Source organism: Anarrhichthys ocellatus, unplaced genomic scaffold (assembly GCF_004355925.1).
Source record: "Anarrhichthys ocellatus isolate YVR2014 unplaced genomic scaffold, GSC_Weel_1.0 scaffold64, whole genome shotgun sequence".
NCBI classification, from domain to species: Eukaryota; Metazoa; Chordata; class Actinopteri; order Perciformes; family Anarhichadidae; genus Anarrhichthys; species Anarrhichthys ocellatus.
This window is the reverse complement of record NW_022280094.1, coordinates 850,744-862,199: the sequence shown is the minus strand read 5'-3', so window position 1 is coordinate 862,199 and position 11,456 is coordinate 850,744.

The following is an 11,456-nucleotide window of genomic DNA, read 5'->3' as shown; positions in this document are numbered from 1 at the left end:
GGTCAGGAAACTTGTCAGAATGCCCATATTTGATTGGCTCTGCTGTTAAGTTTCGTTTCACGATAGTCACGTGCTCGCCCACTGACTAATCACAGCACACTGCACCTCGCGGCAGTGCTGCACATGGAAACTGAGCTGCACGTAATGCTGACGTAGCTATAGGCCGGCTAGCCTAGCAGGCGCTGACACGTCAAAGAATACGCCCAACATGTCAAACTAAAGATCTGATTGGTTGAAGACTATGACAATCAACAATATCATCCCCATTCACTTAAACTGCACATGGATTCACTTGTGAGTCTGCAGGCCTCGGGCCTCTGTTCTTACCTAGAGACACAGAGGTGAAATCTGATTGGATAAAAGCTCTACTTAAAACAAGCTGCACTGGAAGCAGAGCAACTGAGGAAGACAGTAGCTGTGCAATGAGAAAATAAGATAATGGGAAAAATATTTTTATAAATTTTAATACATGTAGTGTATTTATGAAAAATTATTAAATTCTAAAATACCTATAACTTTGTGATTCTGTTTAGGCCAGCAGAGAAGGCCTTGCAGGCCCTGACGGCCCACCACTGAGTTATGCTGTATCTTCTCAATGTGAATGTCATAATGCCATATCAATTACTGGCAGATAATATAGTTCACAGTTAGCCAGGCTATGACAGTATATGTCCATTTGTTCAAAAAAACATTAAATATCCAATTTATTTTATTTAAAAGGCATATTATGAAAGTATTCTTAGTTTTATTATTTCATACATTTTACAGTTGGCCAGGTGGACAACATGTCTCAGCAAGATGATGTTCAAGAAGGACCATCAACAAGCACAGATGTGCTTAGTTACACTGACATTCTGTGACTGTTCTTCCTTTTTGTGGGCTTCACCAGAGCTTTGTGTACATTATATAGCCCAAACCTGAATGCTCTGCTGTACCAAATTGTGAGAAAACGGAAAATCCAGAAAAAAGTATTTCCTATATTTTAAATACAAAATACATGTATTGTATTTTGTTACATTTTCTGGCACCAGTATTTTGTATTTTATTTTGATACATTTATTTGAGGGGTATTTTGTATTTTGTATCAAAATACATTTTGATGTATCTTTGCCCATCTCTGGGTGTGTGTTTACTGTGTGTTTGCTCCGTGTGTGGCTCCAGGCTGGACACACTCCCTGATCTCTAGAACTAATGAACCGTCCAAATTGTCGGCCATATTCTCGAGGTTTCAGCGTCCTTAAAAACCCTCTTTTTGAGTTTTATTGTCCCAAACACATTCTCTGCATTTCAATGTCCCAAATAGTAACACACACACTAACACACACACACACACACACACTGTTTCCTCTCATTAAGCAGTTGATGAACGTATGGAAAAGCAATGCCAGAAAACAATATTACAGTGTTTCCATTCTTTCCATTACAGTACTTTTTGCAGATCAAAACTTGAACTAGAGAATGACGTCATAGATTTTAAACTAAGCAACAATGCATCTGTCATTATCATGTCATACATCACTACCCTTATTAACAATGGTGAATGGACTGTACTTGTATAGCGCTTTTCTTGTCTTCCAAGGGCTACCGTGCAAGGTCCCACCTGCCCATCAGGGCTCTAAGTAACCATTCACACCGCAGGCACAGCTGGGAGCAATTTGGGGTTAAGTGTCTTGCCCAAGGACACATCGACACAGACTAGCGGAGCCAGGGATCGAACCGCAGATCCTCTGATTGAAGGATGACCCTGCTCTACCACTGAGCCACAGTCGCCCTGTTTTCAGAAAATTACACTATATTACAGTGTGAAATTATAAGGTGGAGCTAAGTACAACCAAACGAATAATACCGTTTTAGATGAACAAAAGGTTACAATTCATTTTCATGAACTAAAAACACAGAGTGAGAGGGTTAAAGTTATAAGAAGAAAACACGCACAACTCCCAGACCTGACAACGGCGTGGTAGCAATCTGTCAATCACAAGGTAGCCCCGCCCTACAGCATACTCTGCTTTATTTGTCTATTTGACTCTAAATGGACCATCATTTACTAAATGAACATCATGCTGTCTTGAAGAAGACTTGAAACTAGAGATTGAGACCATAAACTCATGTTTACAATGTTTACTGAGGTAATACATCAAGAGAGAAGTAGAGTCGTTTTCTCATAAACTTTTATACAAGCTAGAGGAGTCACCCCCTGGTGGCCATTAGAAAGAATACAAGTTGAAGACACTTTTGCAATACCTTCACTTTTCAGACCCGGAGGTTGCCGCCTGGTCTCTGGGCTTTATTTACATAGCCGGGGCAAGCTATGCCTTTTAGTGCATGTTAGTACACATGAGCATGCCCCACAAGCCAGCTCATGACCGCCGCTCTGCATTGCGCTCATAAGGTGGTTACAGCTGATAACGCCATCCCAACCCATGTTGCTGTTGTGGAAGCGTAGCACCGACCCTCCATTCTCCCTCCCAGGTTAACACTTTCTCGCCTCGCAGGTTTCCATGGATAGTGGTTATACCTGGACCATGGTCTGGCCTCCTGCTGTGGTTCTGTCATATGCATTGAATGTGTTCTAACTCTCTTATGTTCATTCTGTACACATGACATCTATCACACTTCTGTCCATCCTGATAGAGGGATCCCTCCTCTGTTGCTCTCTCGGTTTCTTCCTTTTTTTCTCCCAGTTAAAGGGTTTTTTAGGGGGAGTTTTTCCTGTTCTGATGTGAACTTTCTGGGACAGAGGATGTCGTATGTGTACAGATTGTAAAGCCCTCGGAGGCAAATTTGTGATTTTGGGCTATACAAAAATAAATTGAATTGAATTGAATTGAACAATGTTAGCTCTGTTGCCTTTGGGATTGAGAAACCATTAGACATTAGGTTTATTTCCTCAATTGTACTCAGCAACCCATTAAACTGTATCTTAAAATACAAACAGAAAACCCACAAATGTTTCAGCTTCTCAGAAATCATGAGGAGAAATCCCATTAAGAAGTGTAAACTAATGTAAAGGACATCACACTGATCTCCAGGCATGTGTTCGCTGCAAGTGGAAAGAGCAGTGCTAACATTAGCACGCTTCAGCTCCCTTATAATACCAATACTGATCACTTTGCTGGGAACTTTAATGCAGATAAATGCATCCGCCAACTGGCTAATAATAGTCCTCTGGCAAAAAAATACAACAATTAACGTGGCATTACCTGCACCCATCTATAGAATGTGTGTGTGTGTGTGTGTGTGTGTGTGTGTGTGTGTGTGTGTGTAGGAGCTCTGTATCGGCAGTGTAGTGCAGGATAAAGTCGGGATGTTCCCCCCGCTAATGGCTTTGGATCGGAGCCCGCAGTGGCAGGACTGACTGACCAACCGGCTGCTGTGTGAAGGAGTCTGGTCCACTGCCAAGTCAACAAACATTACACACAAACACAACACACACGACACAGCTGAGACAGGAAGCTGAGAGTGGCGTGTGTGTGTGTGTGTGTGTGTGTGTTTGTGTGTGTGTGTGTGACAGGAAGCTCATGTTTTTTTGGAAATTAAATGTGATGTGCTGCATCCAGGGCATGAAAATAGGAAGATGTTGATATTTTTGGTACCTAATTATTTCAAATGATCCTCTAAAGCGATCAATACCAGAGTGGACTGACTGGATTATTTAACAAGCTGATGCTGTGTAGCTGTTTAAACCTCTTAAAAGCCTTCATTTTGACCTTAATTTTACCCTGAAGTTTCTTAGAATTTGGAAAAACACATAATCATAGTGAATGACAGTTTTACATGTTGTATATTAGTGCAGAGCCCATTCGGAGCGGGCTGATTGCTTTGCTCCCGGTCCCAGACGTGCTAGATGGAAGTGAAGAAGAGTTTGGTTGCAATGTTATTATATCCATGTGCAAGTTCTGCCCCATTGCTTGGCTCCCGGTGTTGCTGCTTACATTGTTGTCGGGGGACGTGGGCGGTAATTGTGTGTGGCTACTGGTCACGCATGGACGTTTGAAATGATGCTTGGCTCCCGGTCCCGGACGTGCTGCAGGGACGTTAGTATATCCTCTATCCAGCAGCAAAAGTGAACTGCAGTCAATGACCCACAGTCTGTAAAGCCCCGACAAACAGACATAGATTCCCTGCTTTATAGTTATGTACTGTATCTTTACAGCTGCAACATCAAATGCAAATATGCAGATATCTTTCACCTTCTTTTCCATACACATTTCTCCAAAAATTGAGCCTGACATATCTGGTATCCCTGGACATATTTCCGCAGAGTGAGATAAAGTGTTTTTGAGAGGCACAGACACAGAGAGACAACCAGACCTCCCCTCTGAGTTTGAACAGAGAGATTAAAAAACACCAAGACAGTGAGAAAATTAAAAATTCAAGACAGAGAAATACACGAGGAGGCAGTGGGATGTCCTCACTCAGGACACAATTCATGAATGAATGTCATTTAAGAACCACCGAACAACTTTGTCGTTGTTTAGTTGCTTAAAGATTTAACTTTTAATGTCTTCTTATTTTTCTCTAACTGCAACAACTAAGAATTGTGGATTAGCTAAAGCTCCTGCTCTTTTCCTACAGCGGGCAAGACTCATCGGGTATTTAATATCCATGTTACAAAACTGATGGAAAAACAGGACCTCTTACAAAGTTCAAATATTTAAAAAGGATGACCACTCTTCCTGATTGCGAGTACAGCCTTCAGGTAATGTAAAAACGGCCTCTCTAGACGCAGTGTTTGGTTTGTCCCTTCTGGGCTGCTGTAGAAAGATGGCGCTGAAACACGGCAGACTTCGTGAAGAGTACCCGCTCCTTATGTAGATATTTAGGGCTCATTCAAAGCTGAAGAAAAAACAATGATTCTTAGTTTCAAGTGATTATAGATTAATGCAAACATAGTTATGGATATTGTATTTCCCTTCTGCCAATGAATCCCCCTAAATCCAACACACTGGGCCTTTAAGTAAAATATATGAGTACTTCTTCCAGCTCTGGCAAAACTACAGTAGATCCATGACTGCCAGGAACAGTCCTGTCAGTTATATGTTGGTCCAATACAACCAGAGATAATGATACATCGGTATTACAGTTAAGGACACATTTCTATCATCGCGCATGCAGTTGCCCTCCTGTATATAAGGCACGTTTTATCAGTCTGTCTCACTGACAAAATGTGGATTTAGGTGAACAGTGTCTAATGGACAATGAGTGGGTGGCATTTGTTTGCGGGGTTGACAGGAAAAAGACAGGAAGGTGTTAACTTTACAGTGAGAGTGGTTTTCATTCAGCTCCCTGGGGGGAGATGTTAAGCCTGCTTTAGAGCCTCAGTAGATTAGGACTGACCCGACCCACTGCTCCCTCGGGCCCAATCACTCAGTCTGAAGGAAATCTGTGCCGCCTCGGTCCTCCCTGTGGAGACGAGAGCAGACAGATACTTCAGTGGATTGAGACTCGTCCACCTCAGCGGGTCTCCAGTGTCCACTCCCCTGTGCTGATCTTGCGGGTGATCAATTGAATGTCACTTTCTGATGGTGTCTGGTTCCTCTGCACTCAGGTTTTCTGGAGTTTGTTGTAGCTATGCTGTAGTAGTTGATAACTTTCAGCTTAGAGTTATTTATTTTGACTCCATTGTCTGCGTGTTAGGTAAGGTTTAGGAAAAGATCATGGTTTGGGTTAAAGTAAAGTTTTGTAAAATGAGCTTTTCATTTCATTTCACAAGCTTTGCTTGTTACGTAACTGCTGTTGGTTAAGGACGTAAATTAGGTAACAAGGTAAGCCTGCCAGAATATGATTTTACAGGGCAAACAGTTCATTATTTATATTTATAAATGTTTCATAACCCGTTAAAAGTTATTGTGAGGAACTTTTAATGGGTTATGAAACAGTCTCAATTTAATACTGATGCCTCTATATGACCTACAAAGGTAAACAAGACCATCAGCAAGAACATTGGCTTCATCACCAGGTAGGATTCCGCACAACATCAGATACTTCACCAGAAACTCCTTCAGCTCAGACTCCAGTAGGGCCTCTGGCAGCGACCAGCCCACAGCCGACATACCCAGACACCACGCTGGAGACCAGGGCCTTATTGCTGGGCCCACTGGAGGAAAGTTAGGCAAAGGACAAGCAGGACAAGCAGAGCAGGCTGTCAGACCCTGTTGCAGTATATGAGGTTTTCTGAAGGGACTCTGGTGCTGGGAAACACTACCACTTTTGTCCACAGGGATCACCAAAATCAACAGAAAATGATAGTTCCTTGTAGTAGCTTTAAGCGTCTGGGTATTATCTATAGTAATAGAAATGGTCCAAAACGATGTGAAATTGCATGGTTTTAAAAATTCTGAATGTAAGAATGATTGCCAATACCAAACAACACACATGCCAACATGTGAATAAAGGGAGTACCGACACTTATTTGGTAACACTTCAAGCACTGCCTGGAATCAATTCAGGTTAAATATTCAGTTCACAATGTGGTAAAAACAACGAGTGCTCAGTGCATACACAGGACGGTCTGATGGCACCAAGAAAGTTAAATACAGGAACGCACACCGTTAACATTCACTGCTTTGAATCCTGCCAACTCTTCCACTTATCATTACTGGATTTTATCGTACAGCTGTGGCTGCATACAGATTCTGTCGAATCAAAATTCTAATCAAGCATTTTTTTCTTTGTCTTTGGATGAAAACATATATAATCACAATCACATGTGAAGTAGAGCTCGGCCACTCAACATACACTGTACAAATACATGACTATCTTTCTCTCCACGACTCTCGTCCCAAGTGTCCACTCAGTACACCAGTCAAACCACAATGAGCTCACTCAACCGCCAGTCCCCTGGGGCATTATGGGTAAACTCACTACATTATGTTCTCTATTGACGAGTGGAGTGCACTCCAGGGACCATGGACACCAAACAATTACTCAGACACACACACAGTATACAGAGCACACCACTGGAGCAATGAGTATATGTACACACATGCACATTAGAAGTTTGATCATTCAAACACACACGCGCACACACAAGTTGCTGGTCACATGAAAACATGCTCACAGGGATTGTCTATCTTGGACACACACAGACAGTGGACACACTAGGCATGTTTTAGATGAGCTGTGACTTGCCTCAAAAGTAGACGAGAGTTGCCGATTGCAATTGTGGGAGGTATTGAAAAGACAGCCTGGTCTCATGAAAATGATGTTCCCATACAACGAAACTGCACTGTCAATAAAATGTCCAAGGAAAGGTATTTTTGTTACGATTGTTTTTGCATTCAACATATACAGTACATTTCTAATCATAGTCCATGGATGGACGGGTCAAACGGGTGTCCAGTGTGAAACTATAAGTCAACGTTGACTTATTTTAATTTACCTCTGTAACCTAAAAACATAATAAACATACTTATTTTAAGTCAAACTGTGATGTTTTACCAAACCTTACCATGTACTTTTGTTGCCCAAACATAACTAAGTAATTGTGTTATGTTTTTTTTTTCAATTCACAATTTAAAACTGTAATCCTGGAGAAAATATGTTCTCTCGAAAACCTAATTGTGAATGCAGTTTAATTGTTTGGGAACTTCATTTTGTATCAGAAAGGGTAACAAAAATATATATGTATAATACACTTCATCCAATCGTGCCAAAACACAAAGGTAAACTCACCACGCTGTCTGGCCGCTTAGCAGCGGCTGAGTGGCGGTGAGGCACTGTGTGCACTGGTAGTTCAGTTAGCTGTTAGCGGTTAGCCAAAAACACCATCCAAAAATAAACAATAAAAGTGACTGAGAGGTACTCATCAGTGTGTGTACAGGTAGTTCCGTTGGCTGTTAGCCAAACACTCTGTGACAATGTGTGACAACCGTTTTTGCCGGCGGCTGGGACTCAGATCTATAATCACTAGCGACCCCCACCGGTTGGGTGTGTGTGCCTTTTTTTAATTTAGTGCTTATGTCTTAATTCCAGTTTTGTGTGCATTTAGTAGCAGGAGTTTTGGAAAGGCAGAGCATAGGCGGCATTGTCAGACACCTGTGATGCGCTTTGGCGCTCACTCTGAGATCGACCTTTTGATGCACACTTTGGGTGAGGAGCTGAACCTCATTTTCTGCTGACCTGTGTACCTGCAAAAACACATCTGCAATTTATACTGTTTTACACTTTTTGTGTTCAGTCAGTCAGAGTTTAGAAACTGTCTCACCGTGCATTTAAAGATCATCGGGTGACTGTATACTTTCAAATCCATCAACTTGTCTTTGCGAGTGTAATGAAAGGCTCTTGTGTTTAAATGGACTGAATGTGAGACATCTTTTTTATCCTACAGCTGACATAATTGGCCTTTTCCGCTGAAGCCATTGTGGTTCCAGGTATTGTGCATGCTTGCTCACTGCCACTCTCACCGGGACTCTTGTAAATGCACACAGTGTTTCATGAATTTCCAATGGTTTCAACCTTTAGTGAATTGCATATGAACATGGGTTTGCTGCAGAACTTTCAGTTTAATTGTGAAATTGTTTTCATTTCAGTCCGCTGCTTTGGCATTCAGGTTACTGATGCTGCAAAAACACGTTTATTTTGCAGCACAGAGATGATGGGCCAACCAACCGACGTTGCCAAGCTGCTCGTGATGGATGTATTTTGAACAGATGAGACAAGTGGAAAAATGTACAGTGTTAGTGCTTCATGTAGTGACAGATGCAGTGTGCAGTTTCAGTATGTTGACTCAAAACATTCTGACCAAATCCTAACCTTCAGACAGCCCCTTGAAATACAGACCACCCAAGATGACCTCACCAGAACATTCTCATTTCACCTACATACTCACTTCATATATATGACATATATACGTATATATTGTCAAAATGCCCTACGTTTGCCTAAAATGACTAATAAAATATGCTCAGCTCACTTAAAAGCTAAACTAAAAATGTCTGCACCAAAATGTCTTTAAAATGCCCTAACTTTGGCAGTATAAAACCCAAAGCGTTCTCCCAGGGGTATACACACACAGACACATCATGCACATGCACAGATGCAGTGTTTAACACACTTGGAGCTGCCTCCTGTCAGATCACAAGGCTCCGCTCTGTGAGATGAACAGAAAAAGGGAACTGTAAAGAGAGAGAAAACTGTGTTTTTAGGCCAGTCTAGTTAAGACCTCGCTGTCCCAGTTGAACAGAATATAGAGCTCACACTCTGAGATGAAAGCTGTGTGTGTGTGTCTGTGTGTGTGTGTCTGTGTGTGTGTGTGTGTGTGTGTGTATGTGTGTGTACTGTACACTCAGCAGTAGGTCTGTCTCACTGGGACAGATCTCAGTAAGAGTGTAGAATGAATCTGTGTGAGGCAGTCTTTCTGAGCAGTGACAGGAGAGGCAGCTCACTTTCAAAAGCCCTCTTGTCGCTCCATTCGGCCTGAACATTATCGGGATATTTTTTTTGTATCATTGGCAGTAGTGCTTTTGACTGTGGCATGATCACACCAGCAAGCAATTGTAGTATTTGCAGAACTTACGCGTGATTTTGTGCCGTCAAGCAATTGCAAAAAGTGTCAAACAGTTCTGACTTAAAGGGAACAGAGAGATGGAGTGTCCGAAACTGTCATATTAGCTGTGTCACATCATCCAATTTGATATACAACCCTATGGTGAGTATAAACTGTTATTTTCACCTTCATTAAAAATGGTGAATTTGAATATTTCTAAACTAAACAGTCTTGGATTTGCATAAATTGGGTTTAACTGGAAAGCTGAGGACTTGTGGATCCAATGACAATCCATATTCGCCATTTCACATAGTTTTTTACACTTGATGTCACGGTATAAAATGACCTGTTGTGACCTGTAGGATAATCACAGCCTCGTAAAACTACACAACCACAAATTGCAGACCTCGGGCATTCAGAGGATGTATGGTTTTAAATTGGCAATAAGGGGGGTTATGAACAGTTTCCAGTGTTAGCCATCCAATCGGCAAAAAACGCAATTCTTACAGAAATCTGAAGGAGTCAAAAGTTCAAGATACCAACTCACAGTTGGTACTCACGTTTTTTGCTAGGCAGCATTTGATTTTAGTTACAGTATTAAACAGTCACTGTGGAGGCTCAGTGTACCATCCTGGCTTGGCTTTTATTAAATCTGCCCTGCTGTTTAACCAGTGGCAGTGTATCAGGCCATGTTTACTGTCATCAGATTAGCTTCCAGTGGCCTTTAGTCTGATGTGTACAGCTGACGAGCAGGCGATCTAACAGACTTATGTTTGTTTACACCATCCAGAAAACCAACCACAACAACAAAAACAAGTCTTATGCCAGCTGAAGTCATCCAGGGTTATTCGGCTTGCTTGGAAGGAAACTTCTCCGATTTTAAACCTTTTCTCTGTCTGTCTGAGGGGGGAATATTTGTGAAAATCTCCTGCCGTTCTTGCCGATGTTTCTGCATCCAGTGATGTGACAGAGATTTTTTTTTTCAACCCTCCTATGTTTTTGTGTCTGAGTGATTGGGGGGACAACAAGTTTTGAAAGGATTCCAGTGTTGAGGGAGAACGCTGCAGCCAGCAGCCGCTAAACTGGCTTCAACTTAACTGCTTGGGGCAACTCCTCACCGTCAATGTATTGTACGTCCACTGAAAGTGCTTGTTTCTGCCACTGACAGGCTCGGATTGATATCACAAGTGTCTGAAAAAACATTTGTCTTTACCTCTCACTTGATCCGCTCTATTTGTTATTGATTGGTCGGATGCTCAAGGAGAAGTCTCGTTCTGAAATGCATCACATCCACATTGTTGAAAACACTAAGCTACGTTTTCTGTACTCTCACTCACGTTTCCACCGTTGTCTTCTGGCAACAATTCACATGACACAATAACAAACAGCCGGATCAAGCGATCTCTCTCAATACTGGACCAATTTCTTTGTCAAGACACAAAAACATTGGAAAATATGGTCCAGGGTGGAACTGCAGTTTTGCATGTAAAGCTTGAGTGAAGCGTTGGCTATACTGTTGTTGTCCACAGCTGTAATGGGAACAATGGAAACATATCAGTTCTGTCAGCCTGTTGGTCTTCAGGCTTCCATCTTCCACAGCTAAACTCAGCCTCAGCCTTCTGGCCCCCACCTGCGTAAGGGTGTTAGAGCCACTGAGTTTATGCCAGGTCAACAGACAAAGGCACTATAGCATTGGACACATACACACAAGCTCTTTAGTGCCCTGAGGAGGTGAGCAGTGAAGGTGATCCGGGATCAGAGAGTTTGCAGGCGTAGAGGATGAGGACATGAGAGGAGGACACTAAGTCAGGATAAACCACAGCACAGAAAGAAACTTCCCTCAGATCTTTCCTTCATTTCTATCAAAATCTACTTGGAAGAGACTTGAATTTTGCTGTCGATCAAAAAATCCAAAATGTATTAAACTTGATTGTTGTTTTTTTTGGTCAAAGTTATGTGTGAGGCT